The sequence below is a fragment of the Grampus griseus genome (genome assembly GCF_964374135.1).
Source record: "Grampus griseus genome assembly, chromosome: 12".
Lineage (NCBI taxonomy): Eukaryota > Metazoa > Chordata > Mammalia > Artiodactyla > Delphinidae > Grampus > Grampus griseus.
The window spans coordinates 27,905,115-27,922,366 of NC_139006.1; the positions used below are offsets into that span (position 1 = coordinate 27,905,115).

At 39.9% G+C, this 17,252-nt stretch overlaps 1 protein-coding gene across 3 annotated transcripts in view; it reads left to right on the forward strand.

Moving 5' to 3' along the window:
* Positions 1 to 17,252, forward strand: part of SPIRE1 (spire type actin nucleation factor 1) — a 206,210-nt gene that overhangs the window by 34,018 nt on the left and 154,940 nt on the right. For all 3 annotated transcript variants that reach the window (XM_082668138.1, XM_082668139.1, XM_082668140.1), the window contains exon 2: positions 8,891 to 8,925. The gene's annotated coding sequence lies outside the window, so the exon portion shown is untranslated. The remainder of the gene's footprint in view (positions 1 to 8,890; positions 8,926 to 17,252) is intronic.

Sequence of the window (17,252 nt, forward strand, 5' to 3'; positions counted from 1 at the left end):
TTTTTTTCTCTGCCCACATTTATTAGTTGTGAGCAGGGGATGAGTAAACCAAAGTGATACTTAGCAAATTTTTAAAAAAATTATTTATTTATTTGGCTGCGCCAGGTCTTAGTTGCAGTATGTGTGATCTAGTTCCCTGACCAGGGATCAAACCCAGGCCCCCTGCATTGGGAGCATGGAGTCTTAACTGCTGGACCACCAGGGAAGTCCTGGTACTTAGCAAAATTTGTTGTTAGTATTCTTTATTTTATTTTATTTATTTTTTAACATATTTATTAGAGTATAATTGCTTTACAACGGTGTGTCAGTTTCTGCTTTATAACAAAGTGAATCAGTTATACATATACATATGTCCCCATATCTCCTCCCTCTTGCGTCTCCCTCCCTCCCACCCTCCCTATCCCACCCCTCTAGGTGGTTACAAAGTGCGGAGCTGATCTCCCTGTGCTATGTGGCTGCTTCCCACTAGCTATCTATTTTATGTTTGGTAGTGTATATATGTCCATGCCACTCTCTCACTTATTCTTGAACTTTGCCCCCTAGTGCCAACCCGTGCTTCACTTCTGGGCACTCGTTGCTTCGTAGTCTCTCCCTTACTGGGCTGGGTGACTGGTCCCAGTTCTTTGACCTTCCCTGAGTCATTTTATTCTTCAGAGCTTGAGCTTCCCCAGCTGTAAAAATGAAGGTTTTACAGCAGTGCTTCTCAGGTCTGGGCTTCACACCAGCAGGTAGAATATGTTTGATCCATATAAAGCAAGTGTGGATTAATTTGAAGTATTAATATTTCATTAACAATAATTTATTTTCTTAGAATTTAAAAGAGCATTGTGGGGGTGGTTTGAATGACATGGATATCTAGAAATGTCTAGGAAATTTTGGATGGATGCCTTTTGTCTTTAATATGTTTCTGGCAGAGGTGTTCAGAATAGTTCCATTGATCATAGCATTTCCTTTAAGATTGGGGCCTTGTGAAAATAATTGTCAGTCCATCTGAATGAAGCTTTCAACCAGAGTTATTCAGGGTAGGGAGATGAAAAATTATAATAACCGGAATCATTCTTAGTACTGTCAGTTTTGGAAGGAGAACTTGAGAGGTAAGATAAGACTCTCTGCCTGTGCACAGGCAGTGGACGATGAGCACTACATGCCCTGGACGGGACAGGGAGGAGAGAAGATGGTGAGGGGAGGACAGAGGAGAGTGGGGTGAGGGCCGTGAGCCCCATGTCTTCTCCTGTGGCTGACGCAGCACGTACAGGTGCAGGGGACTCAAGGTGGACAGACGGCATGGCGGGCTTCCTCCTTACAGGCCAGGGCATGGGTGTGGGTCTGTCAATTATACCTCCATATCTGAGGGGTCAAGCGGTCTGTGGACCACAGCTTTTTGGGTTTGGGAGAGGAAAGTCTTTTTGACTTATTTTCTCCCTGGAGAGAATGCTTCAAAGACTTAAGTGGTAATAGAGCTAATGTTTTATCAAGTACTTATCGTGTGACAGGTGACAGGCTAAACAGTTTACTTTGATTATTACTTTTGCTCCTCACAACAACCCTGTGATAGGTACTGTTATTAACCTCCACCTTACAAATGGGATGTGAAGTGTAGAGGCCTTAAGTACAGCCAACAGCCCACCTGGGATTCAAACCCCCAAAGTCTGGCCCGGAGTCCTTGCTCTTAACCACTGTGCTCTGTTGTCCTGTGCCCTGTGGGTCATTCTCTATGGGATTAGCCAGTATACAGGGTGGCCTGAAGGTCATGTTTGGGATGGTGAGAGGGCGTCATATTGCTTTGACTTTTTAATGGTCTGTATATTTGTTTTCTGTAACAAATCACCAATAATTTTGTGGCTTAAAACAATACAAAATTATTATCCTACAGTTTTGTCAGTCAGAAGTCTGAAAATGGGTCCTATGGGCTAAAATTGAGCTGTTGGCAGGGCTGTATTCCTTCAGGAGCCTCCAGGGGAAAATCTGTTCCTTGCCTTTTCCAGCCTCTCGAGAGGCTTTCCACATTCCTTGGCTTTGTGTCCCCCTTCCTGCAATCATGTCACTCCAGCCTCTGCTTCCATCACCACTGCTCCTTCTCTGGATCTCTTGTAAGGCCCCTTGTGATCGCATTGGTCCCACCTGGATAATCCAGGGTACTCTTCCCCACCTCAAGACCCCTAACCACAGCTGCAAATCACTTTGCCGTTAAAGTAATGTATTCACAGAGTCTGAGGATGAGGATGTGGACATCTTTGGGGGCGGGGGTGTCATTATTTGGCTTATGTAGTCTCTTTATGGGTTGATGATAGATATGGCCATTCCAGACTTTCTTATTTCACTTTTGAGTAATAACTGATGAAACCCCCCTTCCCACTACCCTGGCCTGAGCCTCTGCTGATGTTGTCCCCCCCCCCCCCCGCCGCCCCCACCCAGATACCATCACATGAGGAGAGGAGAGTGTGTGTGTTAGGAAGCTCTGGAGAGAGGTGTAGAGTAAAAGGTAGTGGCTTTTAAAGATCTTAGTGAGCAGGTATAAAAATGAGCTGAATTTTACAACAATCCATCATATGACTTAGCTACTTTTTGTATTTCAAAGTCTATACCTCTTTTACATGGTTGTAATCCGGTAAACATAAAAATTTATATTCAGTTTCTCTATAGAACATTTTATCACAAGAGTTTTGAAGAATACTAAGATCTTTCTGTTAATTCATGCTGCCGGTTTTACTTAGGACTTTATTTTCATGTGTCCACATCACCCTTCTTTCCACAGGGTTGTGATGATAAGCCCACCAGTTGCTGAGCCCCTACTGTAGGCATTATGCAGAGCGCTTCAAAACATTTTTTATTTCATTTAATTTTCGTATTGGCCTCATGAGGTTGGAATTATCCCACTTTTTTTGTAGATGAGAAAGCTTAAAACTCTGGGAAGTATCTTATTTTAAAGTCGCATCACACAATTATTAAGTAATGGAAGGACGATTTGAACCTAGGCCTGTCAAAATCTAAAGGCTTTTTCTTGATACTTATTGTACCAGATGGCCTTACCAAGGCAACCAAGAGAAAGCTTACTTAGATACTCAACTGCTTCAACATCAGCAGTTGTGAAGAAATATATTAGCACAGGGACATTATGGTGGTGGAAGGTTAAATTTTATTTCATTCTTACTGACAGCCAGGACAAGAAGAGAAACTTAATGAAACTCTTTAGCTGGTCAGAGAGTATACTAGTTTTCTCCCATTTCTACATTCTAAGTTCCTGTTAATCTTTGAGCATTTATGTAACTAGTGAATTTGTTTGACATAGAGGATAATGATTTTATAATTTAACAGTCAAAATAAAAGTATCCTCTATGTAGCTGTTTCTTGTGTCAAATGTATAGCTTTTTTTCCTCATTAAAAATGTAACTTGGAAAAAATGATTTTATGGGGGAGCTGGGTATAAGCTGATTACAGAGTTTCCCTGTCCTTACTTTTGATACAGAAACAGCAAACTAGGGACTTCCCTGGCGGTCCAGTGGTTAAGGCTCTGTGCTCCCAGTGTAGGGAGCATGGTTCGATCCCTGGTCGGGAAACTAATATCCCACATGCTGCATGGCGCGGCCTAAAAACAAACAAACAAACAACCCCCCCCCCCCCAGCAAACTAAAGTATATGCTGATCATGGATTCTAAGCCCTCAGTGGCCATGGTGTTTCAGAAATCCAGGCTTGGTTAGGCTGCAGGAATTATTTTATTGCTAAATTTTAGCCTGTTAACTGTTCAAAACTATTCTCTTTTTTTTTCTAGTATTAATATAAAAACTGTCCAAAAAGCCTACTACTTCTCTCTTATAAAATATTTGAGTTCTTAAACTAGTGCTGTTGTTGATCAGTTTTGATCAAGTCGTTGAGAATACTTTCCTTGGAAAAATGGAGCATGGTCAGGGCATCCTTCTTTCCTTCTTCCCCTACTCCACCCGTGATTAGCCCATCAGCAGGTTCTGTGCGTTCTGCTCCTGATTCATACCTTGCATCCGCTGCTTTTCTTCCTGGATGCTGCCACCACCAGGCTGGCAGCCCCGTTGCTCCCCAAGACAGTGACAGTGGCCTCCTCACTGACCGCAGGCTTTCACTTGGATCCTCTCTGCTGCTTTCTTCATATGGCATGACTGACCTGGAAACCTATCTCGCACCAGCTCACGCTCTTTCTAGCATCTTCCATGAGCTTCCCATTGTACTTCACCTCAGATTGAAACTCCCTGTACTGTCTTTCAAGGCCCATGTGATCTGCCCCCGCCTGTCCTTGCAGAAGCTTCCAGGGCCCTCCCACAGCTGCTACCTCGTTCCAGACAGAGCAGCGGCTTCCCCAACCCTGCAGTGAGTTGCTACCCCACTTCAAGATCTCTATTTAAATGTCATCTTCTCAAGGAGTCTTTCCTGCTGTTTTCTTTCTCTCCCTTTTCTGTCCTTAATGGCATTGATAACCAGTTGTAATTATTTTATTTGATTGCCTTCTTTGGTCTCTGTTCACTAACATGTAAGCGCTATGGGGCAAGCACCATGCCTGACTTGTTTGCTGCTTTATCATCAGTGTTACCAGTAGTATTTAGTAGGAATTCAGTAAATATTTATTGAAGGAACGAGGGGGATAGGAGTGAGCTGGCGAGAAGGCGGGTGTACCTATTGATACTGCTTTGCTTCACCATGAAAAAGAACAGATAGACCTAGACACTGCCCAGAGTTTGGTCACAGAGGAAAAAAATTGTAGAGTAATTCTCAGAGCCATTTATTCATCCTAAAAGTTACCGGGATTCTGTGTCTTTTTGGCAGGCATAGTTTGCCTTTTGTGTATTCAGCTAATTTGAATCATATTGATAATGTGACTGTGTGATAATTCAGCCATATGCTGAGGTTTCTACCCCGAAGACTGGAGTACTACCTTAATTTAAAACTGTTATTCACCTCTGTGAACATCTGTGAATTTTTTTGAAACTGTGCCTTAATTTCCACGAGATAGTTGTGTGGTTCATCAGAATTTGTGATTCCATTGAGGTGAGGCCGTTTCAGAAAGTGCTGTGTGAACAGCAGGACTCTGAGTGGCCTACTGGGTGGGATGTGTTCCCTCTGGTACCTTATTGAGCAGGCCTGCTGAGTGGGATTATCTGATTATCAATATTTGAGATTTAAAATGTCTGCTAAAGATGACAGTGTTTCTTAGGTGATGAGTTCTTTATGACAGACATTTCATACTAGGACTAGTGTGGTTTTTTAAAGCCATTCTATGTTAATTTATAGGAAGACATTAGTTTTTCTGTTTACTGGGACATGAGGGAACTTGTCTAGTAAATCTTAAGAGCATCAAATATTTCAGAATTAGTTAAAAAGAAGGGTCTAAACCCCAGCCTTGATTCTTGCAGCATTGTTAAAATGCTCTTTCCTTTTGAGAAATACTGAACTGAATTTTTGGCTTGCTATGCAAATCATCCCTCTTCCTAGTGTGTAAGTACTTTGATAATGTTAAAATATTTTGAAACTTAATGTTTAAGTACTATTTCAGATATTTGATTTTATTTTGTATCATCACATAGTTAATCTAGCCTTCTAATTAAATTTAACCTAATAAAAATTAATAGAATCAATAAATCAGTAAAGTTGTTACTTTAATTGAAAGAACTAATTTACTGCATTTAATAATCTCAAACCTTGCTTAGGCCTACCATCAGCTTAGGTTACTGGGATTGTTGAAAGTGAAGTCATGGGATTGTTGAAAGTGAAGTCATAAGATTGTAGGTTTTAGAGAGATTCCTTAGGTCTGGTTCTGTAAACAGAGGTGGCCAGCCTTTGAAGAAAGGCTCAAAGGTGTCACATGAAAATCCTAGGTGCTGTACTGGAAGTTTCCAACTGTTAAATCGGGGGTGCCTTTCCCCAGAAACAATGTCAGCAGTGGTAGGTAGCTGGGATGCTGGGCCCTGCAAGTGGGAATGGAGGAGCAGGGTAACAAAAGCACACTGATACTTTTGCGGGGGTCGGAGCCTTGGAGGCTTCACTTCGCTCTGTCATTTTGTGCATGTTTGGCTCCTCAGGCTCAGATTACCCATTTATGGATGAGTGGATTGGGAAAGATCATTTCCAGGATTCCTTGAAGCTCTGCTGTCATGTAATTGGGATTTTCTGATTCCTGGGTCAGAGTCTGAGCAGGGATTTGGATGGCAGAGTAGTGCAGGTGGTCAGGCACTTCATACTTAACCACCTTTTCTTATTTATTTATTTATTTAATTTATTTTTGGCTGCGTTGGGTCTTTGCTGCTGCACACAGGCTTTCAATAGTTGGGTTGAGCGGGGGCTACTCTTCGTTGCGGTGCGCGGGTTTCTCATTGCGGTGGCTTCTCTTGTTGCGGAGCATAGGCTCTAGGCACGCAGGCTTCAGTATTTGTGGCTCGCGGGCTTAGTTGCTCCCCGGCATGTGGGATCTTCCCAGACCAGGGTTCGAACCTGTGTCCCCTGCATTGGCAGGCTGATTCTTAACTACTACACCACCAGGGAAGTCCCTAACCACCTTTTCATATTTGTGTGACTTACCAGTTCAGATTGAATAACGGAAAGCAGTGTGTGTTCTCACAAAAATTTTGGTACTCTTACAGGAAAGCATTTTCAGTTTTATAGTAGAGGTCACTGAAAAAATCTTACAGGACTTTGTACCTCTGTCATTCTTTGAGCACTTCATTACTTTCTAGTGCAAAGTAATGAAGCTTATCTAATAATTTACCTGTCCCAGCCCTGATTTCTGCCAATTTCCCAGAGTCCTGGTTCCTTTGAGTGGGAATGGGCTAGGAATGCTCTTGCAAACTGGGGTGCTCTTGCTTCTCCCTCTTTTGGAGGGCAGAGCTAGGAAATAGATGGTTTTCTGAAGTTGTATAATACCTCTTGGTCCAGTTCGCCACTGCAGGGCTCTTCTCTGCTTCCCACGTGTTAGGTGTATATTCTTTTCCCTCTGTTGCTGATTCCCAACAATATCACTGTATTTACTAGTTTGCTCAGTGATACAGTACATACAAAATAGTTTCAGAATTTTTCACCAACGCTATTACCAACAACAAACCTACTACATAAAATTGTTTTTCTTTGTAATTCTCTTTACCCTGAGAATGTATCATACCGAAGATGTGTATCCATGTACCCTCAAAGAGGTTACTCTCTGTTATGACTTGTCTTAATACTGTATTTCTCCCTCCCTCTTCCTCCTTTACAGAGTAGACACTCAGTAAATATTTGCTGAGAGGTATTCTGTGCCCTTCTGTGAGCTATTCCTGTCCACAGTACTTTCCTATGTTAAATTAATTACCATTTCTATAGGAGTGAAGTATAATTAATCTACCAAAAGCACTAATGTTCTGAGCAGTCATATATAAATAAATAAAAGATAATATATAACATGAAAAATGTAACTATAATATATAATTTTATATAACACTAAATATATAACAGTTATATATTTATCAAACTCTAGTATATACACACATATATTAAACCCATTTTATCTGTGTCTTCATATAATTTAAAATTATTTATTGCTTATATATCATTTTTAATTCACAGAACCCAAGGTTCCTTATTTTCTGGTCTCAATTTCAGCCAGTATTTCACATTAGTATCATTAGGTCAACAGAAATGTGGGTTTCAACTTTATTTTTCATCTTAAGAGTTAGGAGGCATATAAAAACATTATTTATGTTTTTTTTTGGTGGTATCATCATAGACTCTAAGGTATATAAATTCTCATTAATCATTAAAAAAAATGGAGCAACCCATTAGTTGTTGGGGAGAAGGAGTTAGCTAGGAGGAAAGATAGTTTTGGTTGGAGGGAAAGAGGTAGAGATAAATATGTATTTGAACTTAGGACAATGAAATTTAAGAAATGTAGACTGGAGAAATTATGTATTCTTTTTGTTAAAGCTACTTAATAAGTGATTCTCCTTTAAAAATAGCAGTCTTGGGCTTCCCTGGTGGCGCAGTGGTTGAGAGTCCGCCTGCTGATGCAGGGGACACGGGTTCGTGCCCTGGTCCCGGAAGATCCCACATGCCGTGGAGCGGCTGGGCCCGTGAACCATGGCCGCTGAGCCTGCCCATCCAGAGCCTGTGCTCTGCAGCGGGAGAGGCCACAACAGTGAGAGGCCCGCGTACAGGGAAAAAAAATAAATAAATAAAATAAAAATAGCAGTCTTTTTATTTTGAAAGTATGTTTTAATCACCCGAATTGACAGAAATATGTAACTGTACATGTTCTTTGGTATTATGTCTCAGTGATGACGAGAAAGTGTTAACGTTGGTGCAGCCAAATATTGTTCAGTCTGGTTATTCTATAGATGATCCTCTACTGGAAGAATTACTAAATTAATTATATGGTTGTGTCTATTCATGTATTAAAGAAAAATAACCATCGTATATTAAATAGGAGTTTGAAACATTTCTGCGTTAATTGAAACAATCAGTGTAACTTTAAACTGGAAATATATTTAGGGAAGAGCCCAAGAGTCTTTTAAAGATTTTTTTAAGGTATTTAAAAGTATTTTAAATGGTACTTTTTAAAGGCCTTTAAAGTATTTTAAGTTATTTTAAAAAGAAAGCAAGAAAATATATTTTTATTTTACTTTCATTAATTTATATATGTATTAAATATGTGTGTATGCTTTATATCTTATTACAGTTAAGCATGTTCTTCCCATCTTTTTCTTTATTATTCTTTTATGGGTATTTTTAAACTTAAATCCTTAAGCAGGACCTTCCAGAAATTTGGTCATTCTAACACCTTTATTTTGTATAAATTTTCATAGATATAATGAAGCCATAGTCAGAATAGCTCAGATATTTTTTGTCAATGATAAAAAAACCAAAATCCTCTGAAAGTAACTTTTTGTATTTTCATTACAGGTAAATTGGAATATTCACATTGTACAGAAACAGAGGTAAGAGAAATCCTCAAATATTTCTCAGTAATGCAGCTTTGAAGTTCTATTTAGACTAACTTGAGTTCTGAAATATCTCACTATGGGTTTTTGGTTTTCTGATGAGGATGTACTGAGAGAAAGTATATATCTTTTATATTTAGGAAGAGTAAAATGTGAAGAAAAATCAGTTATCTCGTCCATAGTTTTAAAATGTCAAGGTGTGTTATAAAGATCAGCTTAGTCATAGTTTAAAAAATTTCCTATGTTGTTGTTTATGAAATGGAGTTAACTAAGATTCAGAGCCCTTAATAAGAAGTAGTTTACATTCAATTTTTAAAGAATCCAATGTAGTGTGTCATAATAAATCTTTTAAATGTGTTGGACTCCTATGGAGTTGCCTGGGAGTAGGAAAAAATAGGGACTTGGAAAGTGTTTCAGCAAGATTGTTGATGAATTAAATGATTTGTCATTTGTATAAGGTTTATTATTTTCTAATAATTTAAATAATTTAAAATTCTGATTGTGAAATTTAATGCGACTCCATGTGTCCCTTGCAGAAATTTCAGTGGTGACACTGAAATATGAGGGCAGCATTGATGAATTATGTATGTGTGGTGGTCTTTTCTGGAGCTGTTGCGTCATACTTAATTAGGAGTCTTAGGTCTTTTGTTAATGGCAATGCCTAATTAAGGATTTAAGAAGTTATTTTTCTAATTTTATAATACATTTACATGTTGATGTAGGTTTTATTAAATTTTAATTGTTATTTTAAGTAAGATGTAAGATTCCTAAGGGATTATATTATATAATAAAGAAGCAAAAATAATTTATTCTTTTTTGCATTCAGAAGTTATTCAACGCATTTTATGTTTTCTGTTCAACTTGAGAAGTAGAAGTAATTTCTTCCAAATTAGCTGTAAAAATGATCAAGAACTTAATATTTTTATATTGTGACAATTTTTGATGTATTGTTCAATATGATATAAAGGATTGGGATTTGATTTGAGTCCAAAAATACAAGTTCTGTCTGTGGTTTCTGGTGTGCATCTTTCTAGCTATGTAATTTTGAGCAAGTAGTTTTTTGTCTCAGAACTTTGGCTTTCTTACTTATAAAATGTTAAAGATAATCTCTGTTAATCTCATGGGTTGTAAAATTTTAAAGTGATTATATAGGTGAAAAAGTTTTATAAACTCTAAAGACACTATTATCTACATCAGAATGATACAAATATAATCAGCATTCATCTGCATTTAGGTAATGAAATGTAAGGATTTTACATACAAGACATAGTCGTAAATCTCATTATTCTTACTATGTTTTGTTGCCATAAAATCAACATGGTTTTAACATTTTGTTTAGCACTTGCTTTGTATAGGAATGTCACTTCATGTTATCTCCTCTTTGATCCATAACTTGGATCACCAAAAGAATTGGAATCTAAACAGAACTCTCAGATTTTTTTTTTTTTTTTGGTCTGTTTGGAGAGGGAAAATCATGAGAAAATAAAAAGTTCAGTGTGGGGCTTCCCTGGTGGCGCAGTCGTTGAGAGTCCGCCTGCCGATGCAGGGGACACGGGTTTGTGCTCCGGTCCAAGAAGATCCCACATGCCGCGGAGCGGCTAGGCCCGTGAGCCATGGCTGCTGAGCCTGCGCGTCCGGAGCTCCGCAGTGGGAGAGGCCACAACAGTGAGAGGCCTGTGTACCGCAAAAAAAAAAAAAAAAAAAAAGTTCAGTGTAATATTCAGTTTACAGAATGGGTTCAGGGTATTTTTTAGAGTAACAGTGGTCATTACCTCTGGGGAAGAGATTGGGATTGTGGATGGTGGTTTATCTATATTGCTTGGATTTGTTTTGAAATGAGAATGTCACTGTATATTACTTTGATAATTAAAATAATAAAAAGTAGGGGCAGTAGAGGGAGTGGGAAATTTTTCAAGAAGTTTGACTCCAGAGAAGGAGGAGATAGTTTAAGTAGGAAGTTTTGTTTTGTTTTGTTTTTTAGCTTGGGTAAGACCATACATTTGATGCTGGTAGTGGTAGAAAGGGGGCAGAGACAGAGAGAGAGGGGGATTTTGCAAAAATGTAAAACAATACCACCCCTTTCACTATTTTTTTTTTGAGTTTCTATAAAAATGTTACACATATTAACATATTTAATATTATTTTAAACAATTTTAATTTGAATGATTCAATCAAAATTTCTCAGTTTTATACAAATAGAACTACCATACGACCCAGCAATCCCACTACTGGGCATATACCCTGAGAAAACCATAATTCAAAAAGAGTCATGTGCCAAAATGTTCATTGCAGCTCTATTTACAATAGCCAGGAGATGGAAGCAACCTAAGTGTCCATCATCGGATGAATGGATAAAGAAGATGCGGCACATATATACAATGGGATATTACTCAGCCATAAAAAGAAACAAAATTGAGTTATTTGTAGTGAGATGGATGGACCTAGAGTGTCATACAGAATGAAGTAAGTCAGAAAGAGAAAAACAAATACCGTATGCTAACACATATATATGGAATCTAAGCAAAAAAAAAAGGTCATGAAGAACCTAGCGGTAAGACGGGAATAAAGACACAGACCTACTAGAGAATGGACTTGAAGATATGGGGAGGGGGAAGGGTAAGCTGTGACAAAGTGAGAGAGTGGCATATATACACTACCAAACGTAAAATAGATAGCTAGTGGGAAGCAGCTGCATAGCACAGGGAGATCAGCTTGGTGGTTTGTGACCACCTAGAGGGGTGGGATAGGGAGGGTGGGAGGGAGGGAGATGCAAGAGGGAAGAGATATGGGAACATATGTATATGTATAACTGATTCACTTTGTTACAAAGCAGAAAGTAACACACCATTGTAAAGCAATTATACTCCAATAAAGCTGTTAAAAATTTCTCAGTTTTAATTTCTAATACAATAAATGTTTGATAGGTTATAGCTCATATAAACAAAAACTCCTTGGACTCCCTGGTAATTTTTGAGTGTAAAAGGGGTCCTGAAACTAACTAGTTTGAGAACTGTTGGGCTGAGGCCTGAAGAGCAGAGATACTTCTTCCTGAGAAATGGAATTGGGGGTCGAGAGAGGTCAAACCAGAGCCCTAAGGTGGATGGTGGAAGGTGAGGAAAGTCGTGATATAGGGATGAAGCCAATCTGTTTTGAGAACGAGGGTCAGAACGGTGACTTCTAGAGCCTCTTTTCACCCTAAAATTGCTTTTCTGTTGAGAAAAGAGATTCCCTGTATCTCTTGTAAGTCAGAAGCCCCACGGGCCCTCTCTGGAGTTGGGTCCACTCCAGCCAGGGCTGCGAACCCCGGTGCATGTGGGAGGAGTGGGAAGGGGCCTCGACCACCGAGAGCACTTGGAGGCCCATGGCTCACGTGCGCCCAGCTTCTCCCTGGGAGGAGGGAGGGGCGCGCCTGAGCTCCGTCAGCGCCCCGTTTTCTTCGCTCTGGTCTTGTCCTAAGGCGACTCGTTGTACAAGGTCGAGCCTTGAGCGTGGAGCCGGTGAATGAACACAGTGGGGTCGTGGTCGTGGGAGCCGGTGAATGAACACGGTGGGGTCATGGTCATGGGAGCCGGTGAATGAACACGGCGGACGCTTGCGGCTTCTCGTGGGGGAGAAGGTCCGACTCCTGGCGAGGCTCCCAGACCCGAGGGGAGCCGCAGCCCCCTCACCTTTCCACGTGCCTGAAAGACGTGACTTGAAGTGTTTGACTGTTTTTTAATAGTTTTCTTAGTACATAAAAATCATATTATGGATTCTTTTCTAGTTTTACTGATAGTTCTCTTTTTAATACTTCACCTGTATTCACAAAAACCAAGCGAAACTAGGACTTTAGAGAAAGCAAGGAGGCCATACATAGGCACTCAGTCAACTGTTATGGGATTTCGTACCTCAAGAATAGCTTAATGTTTATTAAAATCGGGTGTTTTTCCTTATTTCTCACTGTGTGGAAATTTGTTTTAATACACTGGATTATACGAGTATTTTCCAGCGTTTGAACTCATGAAAGGAAATCTTCCATGTAATTTGTTTTAAAAGATATGCAAAATTTTTACTTTAATAGGCAATTTAATTTTTTTACAGCTTTTTTTCTATTTTTTGAAGATATAATTTACATACAGTAGAGTTTAAACTTTTTAGTTAAAATTATTCAAGTTTTGACAAACACCATCTACACAGTCAAGTTCAAGTTCCATCACCCCCCCCAGGTTCCCCCCCACTCCCCCTCTTGTCTTTCCCTCCCCAGCCCAAAACTCCTGGCAACCACTGATCTGTATTCTGTCCCTTTGGTTTTGAGGAGGACCTGCAAGGTAAATAGTGTGTTACTCTCCCTCGGCCTCGCCTCCCGGAATGGCTCACAGCTCATATTGGTAATTTATAAACTCTTGAGTGAAAAAAAACAACAAAAAAAGTCTTGAGTGACTGACCTGTACTTGGGATTTGCTTGTCAAGGAAGCAGTCCCAACCACAGTTTAGGGGAACTTTCACTCCCAGTTTACAAGTTTTTCCTTCTGCCATTATTTAAATAGTCTTGTGGGTTATATACTCTTATACTTGAAAAAAAGGCTAAGCACTTAAAAATACTAAAACATTTGAATTTTCAAGCATCTTAATTGAGACCTTTTCATTGTTTTTAGCTTTCCAAATTTCATCACATTCTGTCTTCTATTAACTACAGTTAATTATGTAGCACTCAGAGGCCCTTTCCCTTTAGCAGGCAAGAAGGTTAAATGAGTAACCAGGACAGTCCTGTTCTGTTCTCCTTGATGGATTTGCTGTAATTTAAGTGGAATTGGTTAAAGCATTATATAAAGTTAAATAACTTATGTCAATACTTTAATCTTGATAGAGCTAGTTTGTAAAAATCAGAGCATAGCGGAAAAATTTAAGCTTTACTGAGGGAAACTGAAAAAGATTCATCTTCCCATCTTAGAAATAAAGTTCATGTGTACTGTATATAAGTACTTACTGTTTCATTCCCACATACATTTTTTTTTTTTTTTTTTTGCGGTACGCGGGCCTCTCACTGTTGTGGCCTCTCCCGTTGCGGAGCACAGGCTCCGGACGCGCCGGCTCAGCGGCCATGGCTCATGGGCCTAGCCTCTCCGTGGCACGTGGGATCTTCCCGGACCGGGGCACAAACCTGTGTCCCCTGCATCGGCAGGCAGACTCTCAACCGCTGCGCCACCAGGGAAGCCCCCCACATGCATCTTTAAAAAATACTTTAGAGCTTACTCTATGCTGAGTTACTGTTATAGGCATTAATTTAATTCTCACAACAAATTTATGAAGTGGATACTATTATTTGCATTTTGGAAATGAGAGCTAAAGTACGGAGAGGTTAAGTAACTTACCCAAGGCCGTATAGCCAGTATGTTGCAGAACCACATCTCTTCACCTTTCTTATGTTTGTGTTTATCCAGCCTTTATTTGTCTGCTGTGTGAGGCATATGCATAATGCTGATAATTAATTTTGTGCCCCACTGGGGACAGTGAAATTGTGCTTATTCTGTATATGCTTCTCACCTATGACTCTTTCAGTCCTGGCATTATGTAGCCCAGGAATATGTTTCTTTTGAATGGAAACCAGAAAAAGGAGTGAACGAACGCCAGCCACGAAACTCTAGCCCCATTGTTAGGTGAAGGGTCTGTACTGGAGTAATTTGTGAATTAGTCTGATTCTAAATTACTCAGAATGACTCAAGAATTACGCGGCATATCAATATTTTAACCTCCTGGGAAGTCAGACCTAGAATTAGTCTGCTTTGTGGGGAAACCCAAAGATTTTGAGAACGAGCCAAGAAATACATCATAGTTAGTATTTGGACTTACTGCATTCTGATTATGTACAGTTTTTGATAGAAACTGGGCTATGTGAAAAATTTTAATGTTTCCTGAGCAGCCTAAAATAAACTGCCAAAGGTAGTATGTGGGTGTTTGCTGCTTTAACGCAGAGTATAATACGAAAAAAATATCCATTTTGTCTTCAGCTAAATCAGCCCCCTGTACTTTGATTTTACTTCTGGCTCATGTAGACTCATGGTGATAGCTGGATGAGTAATCTCTCTTTTAATTGACATTTGATAGCCCTCAGTTAATTTCAAATGTAACTAAAAAATTAACATGAAAGAAGTATGTAATAGCTTTACAAAAATATTTGCATCAGCTTTAGCTGCATAGTGAGCCTTTTTTAAAAAATTTAATTTATTTTTGGCTGTGTCGGGTCTTCGTTGTTGCGCGTGGGCTTTCTCTAGTTGTGGTGAGTGGGAGCTACTCCTTGTTGCAGAGTGCAGGCTTCTCATTGTGGTGGCCTCTCGTTGCGGAGCATGGGCTCTAGGCATGTGGGCTTCAGTAGTTGCAGCACGCAGGCTCAGTAGTTGTGGCTTGCGGGCTCTAGAGCGCAGGCTCAGTAGTTGTAGCGCAGGCTCGGTAGTTGTGGCTCATGGGCTTAGTTGCTGCACGGCATGTGGGATCTTTCCGGACCAGGGCTCGAACCCGTGTCCCCTGCATTGGCAGGCGGATTCTTAACCACTGCACCACCAGGGAAGTCCCGAGCCTGTTTTGTGTGATTGTGAAAGTAGTATTTGATACCAAACTTAGTAAATCTAGGAATATCTAGCAGAAACAACAAGGTATTACTATCACATCTGCCCTTTTACTGGAAGGCATTGTCTGATCTTAAACCTTGATTTAAGGGTTTATAAACAGGATTGTGTGATAAGTTAAAATGATACGTGTTCTTTAAAAGGATTGGAAGAGTAAGTTCAAATTAACTGCTGGTAATAACAGCATTTTCTCCTTGATCAGCAGGCTAGAAGGAAGAGGAAGTATACGCACATTCCGCTTCCTGTCTTTTTGGATTAAAGAATCCAAACATGCCTAAATTTACACAGCCATTTGATTGACGTTAACTTATATGGTCTGGAAATCGGTTTGTGTGCCCTCAGAGTAAATTGTGTCTACCTTTGAGTTGTTACTTCTGAGTGTCAGTACTAATGAAGGTTGGTAGTGAGATATTGATGATGTGATTTCATGTATCATCAGATGTAGACTGGCGGCATCATGAAAGCTCCTCTATCTCTCTCTCCTCTGCCCCCTCATTCCCATCGCTCCCTTCTCTTCTCACTCTATCTCGGATAATATTATCAAAATGGCCTTCTGTGGTACAGTCATACATGTCGTAAATACAGGGGACATTTGTGGAGCCCTACATCAAGGACACCCTACATCAAGGACACAGGACAAAAATTCTGGAATTAACCAAGCCCCCATAGCAACTGCTGCCATGGGCTCTCCTAATCTAAACCGGACAGCCCCATGACTCCATATTAGGCAAAATAATCACCATGTAGTAACGTTGTAGCATCCTGACCAATCACCTAATGCCATCCTGAAAACTCCTGCCAGCAGGAGTTTTCTTTGTCTTGAGGCTGTAAAAGTTGGCTAACAGCCCACAAAGGGGGTCAACTTCCCTGGCTACCAGGAAGTCAGCCCGCTCTTCTTGCAGCGACCCTTTAAGGCCTGCTGTTCTTACAGCGACCTTCTCTTTAATAAACTCTGTCTTCCTTACATTCTGCCTTGTGTCTGGAAATTCTTTTCCAACCTGCACTTGGACCACAACATTGTTTGACCATAGGACACAAAATTTATAACAAGTAGTGTTCCTTTGTGTAGTTTTTACTATATTTGAAGACCAGTGACAGTTGTACTCTATGTATGTCTCACAAAGGGTTTCAGAGTAACCAAATTATCTGGGAGTAAACACTTTATTCTTGAAGGAACAGAAAGTTTACCTTTCAGGTAACTTAAGCACTTCTAAGTACTTTGATAATAGAGTAGAAAGTTTTCTTAATAATTTGCCTTAAAAAATAATAATTTGCCTTATCCAGGGGCCATATCAATCTGCCTTAATGAATAGTTTAAATTTTAAATGTTTTTAATATGATAAAATAGAAATTTTCAACACAGATAATACAATGCTGATAGTATCAAAGTGGAAAGGAGCTAGATTTTTTTTTAAATTTATTTATTTTATTTAATTTTATTTTATTTAATTTATTTTTGGCTGCATTGGGTCTTCGTTGATATGCGTAGGCTTTCTCTAGCTGTGGCGAGCGGGGGCTACTCTTTGTTGTGGTGCGCGGGCTTCTCGTTGCTCTGGCTTCTCTTGTTGCGGAGCACAGGCTCTAGGCGCGTGGGGTTCAGTAGTTGTAGCACGTGGGCTCGGTAGTTGTGGCTCGCGGGCTTTAGAGCGCAGGCTCAGTAGTTGTGGCGCATAGCCTTAATTGCTCCGTGGCATGTGGGATCTTCCTGGACCAGGGCTCGAA